This window comes from Nansenia antarctica, assembly GCF_963989245.1.
Source record: "Nansenia antarctica genome assembly, chromosome: 6".
Taxonomy (NCBI): Eukaryota; Metazoa; Chordata; class Actinopteri; order Argentiniformes; family Microstomatidae; genus Nansenia; species Nansenia antarctica.
In genome coordinates this window covers 53150379-53163537 of record NC_137676.1, presented here as the reverse complement: position 1 = coordinate 53163537, position 13159 = coordinate 53150379, and positions in this window count along the sequence as shown.

Sequence of the window (13159 nt, the reverse complement as noted above, 5' to 3'; positions counted from 1 at the left end):
TTAATTTATCCAGCTGTGTAGCAGCACAGTCATTCATCAGCGCCATCATGTGGACAACATTATGACCTGCAACCTGCCACCTGGGTACACTGATACTGTCGCTACAAGGAGGAAATTAGACCACTCAAACAATCTGGATAGAATAATGGTGTGACATAAGCTTTATTCCATGAATATAGAAGAAATACATTTATCAATTCAGAACAGGAAGAATGGTTGAATTTCATAAAACTATGTCAGGTTAATTCATAATCATCTGGCTTTAATTTCAGGGTTCCTGCGGGGTCTTACATTTGAAAAAACTAGGCCTGCTTAGTCTTGTTTCATGTTCAATGCTATGGCAAAGTGTGATCTATTCTGTTTTTAAATCAATTATTTTTGTTAGGTGTGTGTGGACCAACTTGAACTGAGGAGCCTGGTGTCCATCTTGATGGGTGATAGTTTCAACCACTGAATAATAATTGTCATGTGGTTCTGGATTCGCCTTGTGTTGTGCTGTCGACAATCGACCACCAGATGGCGCCATGGCCCGTGTTTCTGCTATCTCCCTTGTTTCTGGTCTCTTATCAGTAGCTGGAATCAAACCACGTGCAAAATTCTGCTGAATGTATGTACTTCTTGCCTTAAATGTATACAATTCGATAATTTAATCTCATTTTTTCTGCCTCTTATATTTTGTTATTATATTCTGTCTTTTTATATGTACGCGTCTATAGAATAATTCCGCCGGATGGCGTCCTGGGACGGGTGCTGAGAGACTGCGCCGACCAGCTGGCCGGGGTTTTCACCAACATCTTTAACCAGTCCCTGTCCCAGGCCACCGTCCCACCCTGCCTGAAAACCTCAACTATCATCCCAGTCCCGAAGAAAAGCACGGTGAGCTGCCTAAACGACTACCGCCCGGTGGCACTCACACCAATCATCATGAAGTGCTTCGAGAAACTAGTCCGGGCCCACATACTCACACGCCTCCCGCCCAACCTGGATCCATACCAGTTCGCCTACAGAGCCCACAGGTCCACAGAGGACGCCATCGCGACGACTCTCCACGCCACTCTATCCCACCTGGAGAGGGGAAACAGCTACGCGAGACTGCTCTTCGTGGACTTCAGCTCCGCCTTCAACACCATCCTTCCAGACAGGCTAGTGACCAAACTACTAGACCTGGGTCTATCACACTCTATATGTGCGTGGATCAAGGACTTCCTGACCGACCGCCCCCAGAGGGTGCGGGTGGGCCCCCACACCTCCACAGCCCTCAGCCTCAGCACTGGGTCCCCCCAGGGCTGCGTGCTAAGCCCCATCCTCTACAACCTCTACACCCACGACTTCACCCCCGTCCACCCCAGCAACTACATCGTAAAGTTTGCAGACGACACCACCGTGGTGGGATGTATCTCAGGGGGGGGGGGAGGCGGCGTACAGGGATGAGGTAGAGCAACTGAGCAAGCTGTGCAAGGTTAACAACCTGCTGCTGAACAAGTCAAAGACCCAGGAATTCATCGTAGACTTCAGGAGGAAAAAGTCCGAGATCCAGCCCCTGCTCATCGACGGAGAGAGCGTGGAGAGAGTCTCAACCCTCCGATTCCTGGGACATCACATGCGGGATGACCTGACCTGGAAGGACAACACAAAAGGCACCATCAAGAGGGCACAACAGCGGCTATACACCCTGAGATGCCTCAGGAAAGAACACAACAAGCAGGAGATACTGGTGGCCTTCTACCGCGGCGCAGTGGAGAGCATCCTCACCTACGGCATCTGCAACTGGTTCTACAGCTGCACAACAGCGGAGAGAAATGCGCTACAGAGAGTCGTGAGAACAGCACAGAAGATCACCGGCGCCCCCCTCCCCTCTCTGGAAGAGCTGTACAACACACGCTGTCTCAGGAAGGCCTCCAAGATCTCCAGGGACCCGACCCACCCTGGGCACGTACACTTTATCAGGCTGCCCTCGAAAAGGAGGTACAGGACCCCGGCCGCTAAGACAAACAGACTGAAGAACTGCTTCTACCACAGGGCCGTCAAGGCTCTGAACACAGCAAAGACCTAAGTTCTGGGCCCTGGACAGTCTGGACGGATTGTATGGCAGCTGCTGGACTGAAAAAATCAGGTGTAGTGCTGAGGCACAAACATGTACATTTTCAAGCCTGCAAACTGTGACACTTTAAATAACGTGAAAAAATACTATTGTGCAATATGACAACCCTAGTTGACTATCTGTGCAGTATAGTACAGTGGATTGTGTACATAGCCTTTATTTATGTAAACCAGCTCCTTACCTTCTTGTGATTTTATTCTTTTTCTAAAAGTTTTTTTTTTCCCTTTCCTAACACCAGGGGAGCCACCCCTCCTAAATGTCGTTGTTTGGTACCTGTACTGTAGCAATGACAATAAAGTCCATTCATTCATTCATTCAATTCATGTAGGCCTACAATGAATGACCAACAGTGCAATACTAATTGTTAACCACACGAGGGCGCCATCACCACGGCCTGGACAGGGCTTTGTTCAATACTAGACTGTACTAAAAGAGTACATGTTCTCACATTTTTGGGAAGACGTCTGACAGCTCAGTATTTAGTATTTAGAAATGTTTGATGTCGGTTAGTGTGGTTTGCTTTGCTGCCTGCCTCGTTGGCTGATTTATCATCAAGCCGCGAATTGTTCATACAGAACTCCATATCATTTTGTCACATGCTTTATCAGTGTTATATATGTTTTATGTGTTGTCCTTGTACCATAGTTTGCGGCACCTTGGCGGGCCTTCAGACAGTAAAATCATCGTATTTATTCTGTTTACTAGCGGAACTAAGTGAGTTACATCGTGATTCTGTCAGGGCATTTCTCCCTGACGTACCAGTACGTTACTCTATTCTTTCCCCCGTGTAGTTTTTCTGTTTTCATAATAATCTTATGCGAAGCGCGTTATTATTAAGACCATAATTGATACATATGTATTCTAATATTCAAACACATGTTCAGTGCGGTCTTTTTAAGTGAAGAAACAAATGAAGTAACTTGTAACATGAAAGTTGAACTGAAGCATCAGCGTATGGCTGTTATCACCAGCAAAGTATTGTGGGTAATTGTGCTTAAACTGCCTGAATATTAATATTTTATAACCCTAACTATGATAATAAGCATGGATTTAATAAAACATGTAATATTGTAATGATTATACAGCTCTTCAATACCCCGAATATCTCTCAATCAATATTATATTTGTTGCGTTGTTTTTCTCATCGCTGCATATCACCTCAATAGTATCCCTGGGAAAATACGTCCATTGACTTGTTCAGTCATTTTCAATATATGAACATGGAGTTGAATATGCTTCTTAGGCTTATTAGAGCCATAGATATATGACAATATAGATGTTTTAGGCAAAAGTCGATTTCATCGGTATGACATGTGATGAGACAACTGGGTGTTGAGTTGACGGTGGCGGCGAGAGAAACCGTCACTGGGAAACGTTGTCCCCGGATAGGCAACCCCCGCGCTTGGTAAATCTCGTTAAGACTATACTTTCAGGGATCATTTCTATAGTTCTTGACTTGTGAAATGTGTTTCTAAAGTGTTTGGTCTCGCTACCCACGAGGATGAGACCTGATATTCCCTTCTGAGCGCGAAGCGGGTACTGAGTAATGATTCACTTCATACGCTCTTTGCCATTGATGACCGTTCTTTGCTTCCTTGTGGAGCATTGAGGGTGGGAATATGATCAGAGTGGTTGCTTATGAAATGTGCAAATTTAATCAACAACTCATAATAGAACTTAGAGTACTAGTGGGTTAACCTCCAAGCATTACGTAATTGTATAACACAGTATTATATGATACCATTATATTATAATACATGAAATATACAGATATTTTATTATTACCGGTATATTGTTGTTTGTTCTGTGTTATGCATCTTTAACATGATGTACCTAGCAGCCCCCTATAATCTCTCCATGCACCGTAACATTTATGATCATTGAAATCGTATTTATGAGTCTTGGATTTTACAGTGGTCTGTTGTAATCAGTCCATAACACCTGATTTGAACATTCATGCAATACGATGTACTCACAATAAAATAAATACAAACAAGAGAGGATGGTAAACTGCAAAGGTAATTCATCAAGAGTATTACAGTGATACACAATAACACTACTTCCATTAGTGGACAGTTGACATTAATTAAGTTAGAATAGATGATCAAAGTAACGCATGCGTGGTTTTGCTTCGTCGCGGCTCGACACTGCCCCCTAGCGTCCATACCAGTGACAACCTATATTATATCGGAACGAGAAACCGTCAGTGTGAACCATTGCCCCAACATACGGTACCCTCGCTCGCCCTGTACCTAATTAAGACTATACTTTCAGGGATCATTTCTATAGTTTTTGACTTGTGAAATGTGTTTCTAAAGTGTTTGGTCTCGCTACCCACGAGGATGAGACCTGATATTCCCTTCTGAGCGTGAAGCGGGTACTGAGTAATGATTCACTTCATACGCTCTTTGCCATTGATGACCGTTCTTTGCTTCCTTGTGGAGCATTGAGGGTGGGAATATGATCAGAGTGGTGTATTTGAACTGTAAAAAAATATAAACTTAACTAAGTTAACTATGGGATTAAACGTTGTGTTGACTTATAAATTATTAATCCATTGTAGGACGGTGTAGTGACTACATTATGGGTTCATGTTCTCCTCTTACTGTTGGTTGTGTAGTGGGAGGGAACCAGTTCTGGCACTAGGGGCAGAGGGGAGGATTATTAACGTTGCACCTTCCTGTTTAGATACACGAGTTTTGGTAACGATTTTCTGGTCCTGTACTGAGAGTACAAGTTGTTGTTTTGATTAAACAGTTATCATTACGTTGCCTACGTCTTTCCTTTTTCCTCCGGCACTACACTGGTGACCCGACGTGGATTTTTGTTAACGTAATTGTGTACGAAAACCAGCGACGAACATTACAATCCTGCAAAATGTCCGGGCGAGGAAGACGTTCAAACCAGCGGCAGCCATCACCATCCCCTGTCAGGGTAACGCGTGGTGCGCACACTCCCACTCTCAAGCTACCAGAATTCTGGGACTCAACGCCTGCTGCATGGTTTGCTATTGTAGAGGCACATTTCAATAAAAGTGACATCGATGACGACGACGACCGGTACAACCATGCTGTGGCAATGTTGGGCAGCTCCACCGCAGCTCGAGTGGTAGGTTTTTTGTCTGCTCCCCCGACGACGAACAAATATGAGCGCCTCAAGGCCCTGCTTCTAGAGACATTTGAACTGTCCACTGCGGAGAGGGTGCGTCGCCTATTTGCCATGTCGGACTTGGGTGACGAGAGGCCTTCTGCGAGCATGGAGAGGATGCTAAACCTGCTCGGTACAGAAGACCCCATGATCCTCTTCACAGAGCTGTTCATGCGCACATTGCCAGCTCAAGTTAGGATGGCGCTGGCCAACACCGCCATCATGGAGCCCCGCGCCCTGGCCAGGGAGGCGGACCGGTTCGTCTTGGCCATGCCTCAACGGTCCCCCGACCTGCTCGCTCCCGCGGCCGCCCCGCCACCCGACCGTCGCAGGAGAGCGAAGGATGACGCCAGACCTTCTGGCCAGCAGGGTAACGCTGCGGGCCATTGTTTCTACCACGCCACTTTTGGCGCCAAGGCCAAACGGTGCCGCTCACCCTGCACCTTCGGACCGACGGGAAACGGCGGGGCCGGCGCTCAGTAGTGGCCCTGAGCGCTGGCGTCACCAACAGGCTGCTCTTCATACAAGACACCGCCTCTGGTCGCAGTTTCCTTTGTGACACAGGTGCCCAGTGGAGCATCATTCCGGCAGAGAGATCGGATATGGCGAAGGAGGAGCGTGGTCCGCAGTTGGCAGGCGCGGACGGCACACCTATCTGCTCTTACGGCACTAGGGCGGTGGACGTGTGCTTCGGAGGGCAATGTTTTTCGTGGGATTTTGTCATAGCGGCTGTCACATTTCCCCTCCTTGGTGCGGATTTTCTGTGCGCCCACAACCTGTTGGTGGACGTGGGGAACAGGCGCCTGGTCAACTCACAGACTTTCGCTTCATTCGCCTGTACGCAGGGGGAGGCGGTCTACAGCGGGTGGTCCAATACGCTCGCCGAAAGTGACCAGTACCTTCGGCTGCTCGCCGAATTCCCCGACCTTACCAAGCCCACCTTCTCCGCGCCCACGGTGAAACACGGAGTGGAGCACCACATCGAGACCGAGGGGCCTCCCCTCCACGCCAGGGCCAGGCGCCTCAACCCGGAGAAGCTGGCCATCGCCAGGGCGGAGTTTGCGCATATGGAGCAGGTGGGCATCGTTCGGCGCTCGAGCAGCCCCTGGGCGTCTCCCCTGCACATCGTCCCTAAGTCAGACGGCGGGTGGCGCCCGTGTGGGGACTACCGCCGCCTCAACGACGCGTCCAAGCCTGACCGCTACCCGGTCCCACATGTCCAGGACTTTTCAGCGAACCTGGCAGGCAAACGCTTCTTCTCCAAAGTGGACCTGGTACGGGGGTACCATCAGGTGCCGGTGCACCCCGAGGACGTCCCTAAGACGGCCGTAATCACGCCATTTGGGCTCTTCGAGTTTCTGCGGATGCCGTTCGGCCTGAAGAACGCGGCGCAGACCTTCCAACGCCTCATGCACTCGGTGCTCCGGGACCTACCATTCCTCTTCGTCTACTTGGATGACATCCTCGTCGCAAGCACCACGGAGGAGGAGCACCTGTCCCACCTCCGGGCCCTTTTCACACGGCTCAGCCAACATGGGCTGATTGTCAATCCGGCGAAGTGTGAGTTCGGACGGAACGCCATCGACTTTCTCGGGCACCGGGTCTCCGCAGAGGGGGTGACCCCCCTCCCCTCGAAGGTAGAAGCTGTCGCTGCTTTCCCGCGCCCCAGCACAATCAGCGAGCTCAAGGGGTTCATCGGGATGGTAACCTTCTACTATCGCTTCCTCCACCACATCGCTCACATCCTGCGGCCTCTGTACGATGCCCAGAAGGGCAAGACTCTGAAGCAGCCGGTGGACTGGACGGCGGAGCGTGTCAAAGCCTTTCAGGACACCAAGGCGGCCCTGGCCCGCGCTGCCATGTTGGCCCACCCCTCGCCCTCGGCACCCACTGCTCTCACCACGGACGCCTCTGACTTTGCTGTGGGAGCGGTGTACGAACAGTGGGTTGGGGACGCCTGGCAGCCTCTTGCATTCTTCAGCCGCCAGCTGTCTCCCAGAGAGCAAAGGTACAGCACATTCGACAGGGAGCTCCTCGGGCTGTGGCTTGCTGTCAGACACTTCCGTTTTTTACTGGAGGGCCGCGAGTTTACGGCCTACGTGGACCACAAGCCACTCACGCACGCCATGTCCAAGGTGGCGGAGCCGTGGTCCGACCGCCAACAGCGCCAGCTCGCCTACATATCCGAGTTCACCACAGACATCCAGCACGTTGCTGGGAAGTCCAACCAGGTCGCGGATTGTCTCTCCAGGGCGGTGGTTGGTGCGGTCCAACTGGGTTTGGACTACGCGCGCATGGCTGCAGACCAGGCCGCCGACCCCGCCGTCCAGGCTCTCAAGTTGTCGGACACAGGACTGCGCCTAGAAGAGGTGGTTTTCGGTGACGCAGGGGCCACGCTCCTGTGCGACGTCTCCATGGGTCAGCCACGACCGGTGGTCCCCGCCAACTGGAGGCGCCCCGCCTTCGAGGCGATACACGGCTTGTCTCACCCTGGTAGGAAACCGTCCTCACGGCTGGTGTCAGAGAAATTCGTCTGGCATGGGCTCAAGAGGGATGTGAGGGCCTGGGTTGACACGTGCATCGCCTGCCAGCGCGCCAAGGTGCATCGACACGTCAAGGCCCCCCTGGAGCAGTTCTCTGTGCCTGAGCGGAGGTTCGATCATGTAAACGTGGACCTGGTAGGGCCGCTGCCCCCCTCGCACGGATACACCTATCTCTTTACCATGGTGGACAGGACGACTCGCTGGCCGGAGGCAGTTCCGCTCTCCTCAACGACAGCCCCCGACCTGGCCCGGGCGTTCATCGCGGTGTGGGTCTCCCGCTACGGCACCCCTGCTGATCTCTCCTCTGACCGTGGCTCACAGTTTACTTCAGAGCTGTGGGCAGCGGTGGCGGAGAATCTGGGGGTCAAGCTCCACCGCACAACCGCCTATCACCCGCAGGCGAACGGGCTCTGTGAGCGTTTCCATCGATCCATGAAGGCCGCCCTTCGAGCCAGCCTCACGGACAGCGACTGGCTTGACAAGCTGCCGTGGGTCATGCTGGGGCTCAGGACAGCGCCTAAGGAGGACCTCCAGTCGTCGTCCGCTGAGCTGGTGTTTGGACAGCCGCTGCGGGTCCCCGGTGACTTCATTCCCAAGTCAACGGAGCCCTGGTCCGCCGCCGCTCAGCGCGCCTCCCTGCTGGACAGCGCCAGGACCTTCGTCCCGGTCCCGACTACGCAGCATGGTGTCCCTACTTCGAGGGTACCCCCGGAGCTGCACTCAGCGAGGTTCGTTTTCATTCGTCATGATGGCCACAGGACTCCACTACGTCCTCCTTATGACGGGCCTTTCCGTGTCATCGAGGCCGGAGCCAAGAACTTCATGGTTGACATGGGGGGTAGGCCTGAGTGTGTGTCCGTTGATCGCCTCAAACCGGCCCACTTGGACCTTGAACTGCCCCTGGACTTGGCCCTGCCACCGCGCAGAGGCCGGCCTCCAGTCCTACCTCCCCTGCCGCGCCCTGGCCATTCCCCCCTCCGACCCCGACAACCCCCCGCAGCTCGCGAGCCCCCGGTCGTCGCTGCCCCCCGTCCTTCCCTGCAGGAGGACGTGATGGGCGATGTCACACCTCCTCCCGCACCTCCTGACTTTACCTACGATCGTAGGGGCCGGGCCATACGCCCTCCTCGCCGTGAGGATTTCCAATATTGAGGTGAACACTGGGGGGGCTGGTGTAGTGACTACATTATGGGTTCATGTTCTCCTCTTACTGTTGGTTGTGTAGTGGGAGGGAACCAGTTCTGGCACTAGGGGCAGAGGGGAGGATTATTAACGTTGCACCTTCCTGTTTAGATACACGAGTTTTGGTAACGATTTTCTGGTCCTGTACTGAGAGTACAAGTTGTTGTTTTGATTAAACAGTTGTTGTTTTGATTAAACAGTTATCATTACGTTGCCTACGTCTTTCCTTTTTCCTCCGGCACTACAACTGTAACTATTTACATGAGTTTGAAAACTAGAAGCTCTTATCAACAACTCCAGACTGCTAAACTCTAAGCACAAATTCCATTGTTTTCACTCAAAGATGGGTTGTGAGTGTAGCCCAATTGGAGTTCATTGGATAGACAAAGTGCATTGTATTTTAAAACCCTTACTCACCAATGCTCTTTGTATGAATGAATGAATGGTCTTTATTGTCATTGCTACAGTACAGGTACCAAACAACGAAATTTAGGAGGGGTGGCTCCCCTGGTGTTAGGGTAGGGTATGGTATGCTTGGGTAGGATGGTCTGTCTTGAAGACTTAATTAACCACTGGCATATTTTGTATTTATAAGGCTATTCTTGGTCTGCTTTCATCTTACCTACGAATCTACCTCCTTCAGAAAAGTATAGAAAGATATTGGGCCGGTTTCACAGACAAGGCTTAAGCCTAGTCCTGGACTAAATCACACTTTCAATGTAAAATCTCCATTGAAGATGCTTTTTAGTCTAGGATTAGTCCTAAGCCTTGTCTGTGAAACCAGCCCATAGTCTTCGCTCCCAGGACGTATTCCTAAGATTTTTTGTTTTCTCTGCGCCTTTTTTTTTGCCTTGTTTCCAAGAGGTATGACATAGAGGCATTAGCACATGTACTAAACTTAACGTTTGTTCAAGGCTATTTTATATAATGCTGCCTGGATAATGTAATGAATAATAATGCATCATATTTTAATTGTTATATTTTGTGAGTAAAATCTGAATCTGCAATGTAACCAGTAACATGTATCTGTCATGTAAATGTAGTAGGACAATGTTTGCCTCTGAAGTAGAAGCATACAGTTGGAAGTTATTTCGGGGTACAATGAGTTTCTGAGACCAAAAATGTGTTACATTTTAGCGTCAAGACCAGCAGCCTATAAAATATGGTATAGTCATGAGGATTTCAATTGAATGTTCTCCTTACCGAGATCTCCTGGATCCTGTTCTGGAGGATGTCAACCTAATACAGAAGAAAACAACATAAATAATGCAAGAAATAAGGAAATAAAGCCTGAATGAATAAGGAAGTAGATCCCTTTAGACAGGGGAAGTAAATTCCATTAGACAAGACCCAACTGATGAGTGTGCTCATGATGTGGAGTGTGCTGATGTGGAGTGTGCTGATGTGGAGTGTGGTGTCTCAGTATCTGACAGACTTCCTTAGCATGACGTCAGCGTATTTGGGGTGTACAGTGTAAGTGGGCTAGTTTACCTCTTTCTTGTAGTTGCTGCCTGTTGTTAAGTTGTGAGCCTATAACATAAAGTTGTCATCTTCTTCTCCTGAAATGCAATTTGGACCTGTGGAAAATGATGCATTCTTTGTTTTACAAAAGCAAGCAACAGACTGATTGTATAATAACAGTGTTTTAACACTACAAGCGCGACGGGTGGGGTCATGTGACTTAAGTGAATACAAAATGATATACCTTTGCAAGTAGATTGTAATCATAAGTGCAATATTGAAATACAACTGTGAACATTTAAAACCTGCAAACTGCGACACTTTAAATAAATGTGCAATAATACCATGTGCAATTTGACAACCCTTGTGTACATAAGGTTCAGAGATAGGAAATGTTAGGATATTTATAGCATAGCATAGAGTACAGCACAGTGTCTTATTTGTATAGTATAGTAGTATAGTATAGTGGATAGTGTAACCAGTTCTTTTCCCCTCTTGTTTTTAGTAATTCTTTTTTTTTCTTCCAAGCACCAGGGGAGCCCCCCCTCCTACATTTCGTTGTATGGTACCTGTACTGTATTAATGACAATAAAGACCATTCATTCAGAAGTGGAGAGCTTCAGACCGCAGACATATCGATCAGGGTCCTGCAGATATTCTGGAGTGGAAAGACTGCAGACTTACAGCACAGTAGGAGCTGGCGCCGAGGATTTACTGACTCAGTTTAGGCCTTCGCAGGAGATTTGGTTCAGTTTGTGTGAGGTTTATTCTTTATAATTGTGTTAATACAGTTCTAAATAATAGACAAAAATATCATAATTCATAATCCAATTTTATTGAAACTTCTAAAAGCAGTAAAGCCGTGTTAAAAGTTCTAACATACAGATAGAGGGAACACATCAGCCATAACAACTAGAACACGCATGCAAAACTCGTTGCAGTTCAGTCAAATAACCACTAGAGGTCATAATGACACAAACGATAACAAGACAACAGTTTTAAGAGTAACTATAGTTACTACAGTAGAGTAACTATAGTAACTACAGTATAATTAACTCATTCAAGTATTGAAATGGGACGCAAACAAATATTTTTGAAATTAAGATGTATCCATCCCTCTAACAAACCTGTAAATACCTGAAAACAAACAAATAAACAAAATCATTCCCAAATGGTAGCTGTGGCTCACACACAAGTGGAACCTATGATCTCATTAGGAAGGAGATAGATGCAGGGAAAATGTGTGGCCTGGTGTTACTCGACCTCCAGGAGGCCTTTGATACAGTCGATCATAAATGAAGGCCCTTGGTTTGGACAGTGGGGCTGTAGGATGGTTAAGATCATACCTGTCTGGGAGATCCCAGAGAGTGGACGTGGGTGGAGTTCTATCAGAGGTCATGCCTATCTCCTGTGGGGTCCCCCAGGGCAGTGTTCTTGGGCCGCTGCTCTTTCTGTTATATATTAATGATATGAAGGCTGCCTGTCACTTGTTAAGATGTTAGGATGTTCCTTTACGCTGACTCTGCCATTCTAGTGTCCCATAAGGACAAAAGCTGTATCCAGGACATCCTAACAAGTGACATTGTGAAGATTAAAATCTGGCTCTCTGAAAATTGTTTGTCATTACATCTAGGAAAGACAGAGTCCATTCTTTTAGGGTCAACATTTAGGCTGAATAAGGAGGGTAAAATGGTCCTAAATACCAGTGGTGTGACAATAACGTCCCAGCCCTCAGTCAAATACCTAGGTTGCATCCTAGATGAGACGCTAGGAGGCGCCCCTATGACCCAGAATGTCCTGAGCAAAGTCAATACCAGGACCAGGAAGTCCTCGTTATTAAACCAAAAATGTCTTAAAACCCTAGCCTCATGCCTAGTTCAGTGCCATTTTGATTATGCAATCAGCTCATGGTACTGGAACCTCAACAAACCTCTAAAAAACAAACTTCAAACAGCACAGAATAAATTAATTAGAGTGGTGTTGGGCTTCCATTACAAAGCGCACGTCGGAAAGGCCCAATTCACGGAGCTTCAATGGCTGCCAGTTGAAGCAAGAGCCAGTCAAATACGTATTGTGACAGTCCACAGGGTCCTTCTCCATGGAATTACATTTTTGTGTGTATTTGGCCGTTTTAATTTCTGGTAGGCTATAGCTAGACTATTGGACCTTATCATCACCAAAGGCCTAGATATTTCAAATATTATTGTAACTGACATTGCCCTATCTGACCATTTTTGCAATTCTTCGACATATCTATTTTCCCTGTTATTCAAACTGAAACTATTTCCAAACGGCATATAAATGAAAGCACTAATGCACTGTTCATCGAGGCCTTTTCCCTAGCCCACCCCCCAAAACTTATATTTCAACCTCAGTAAACAACCTTCTAAACGATTTTTTTAAAATCACAAAAAACATTGATGGTATTGCACCCTTAAGGTCCCTCTTAAACGCATCTAGGATCCTTAAATGTGCAGAGCGCAGATGGGGAAAAATAAACCTTCAAGTGCACTATGATATCTATAGAGACAATCTTCAAAACTATAAGTTAGATATAAGTTAGAGCCAGACAATCGTTTTTCTCTAAGATCATAAACAATAATATCAATAACGCCCGCATCCTTTTCAAAACTGTTGACAGACTAACAAATCCCCCAGCACCCATTGCTCAGGAATTTCACTCGACTAGTAAATGCAATGAGCTTGCATCCCTTTTTAACAATAA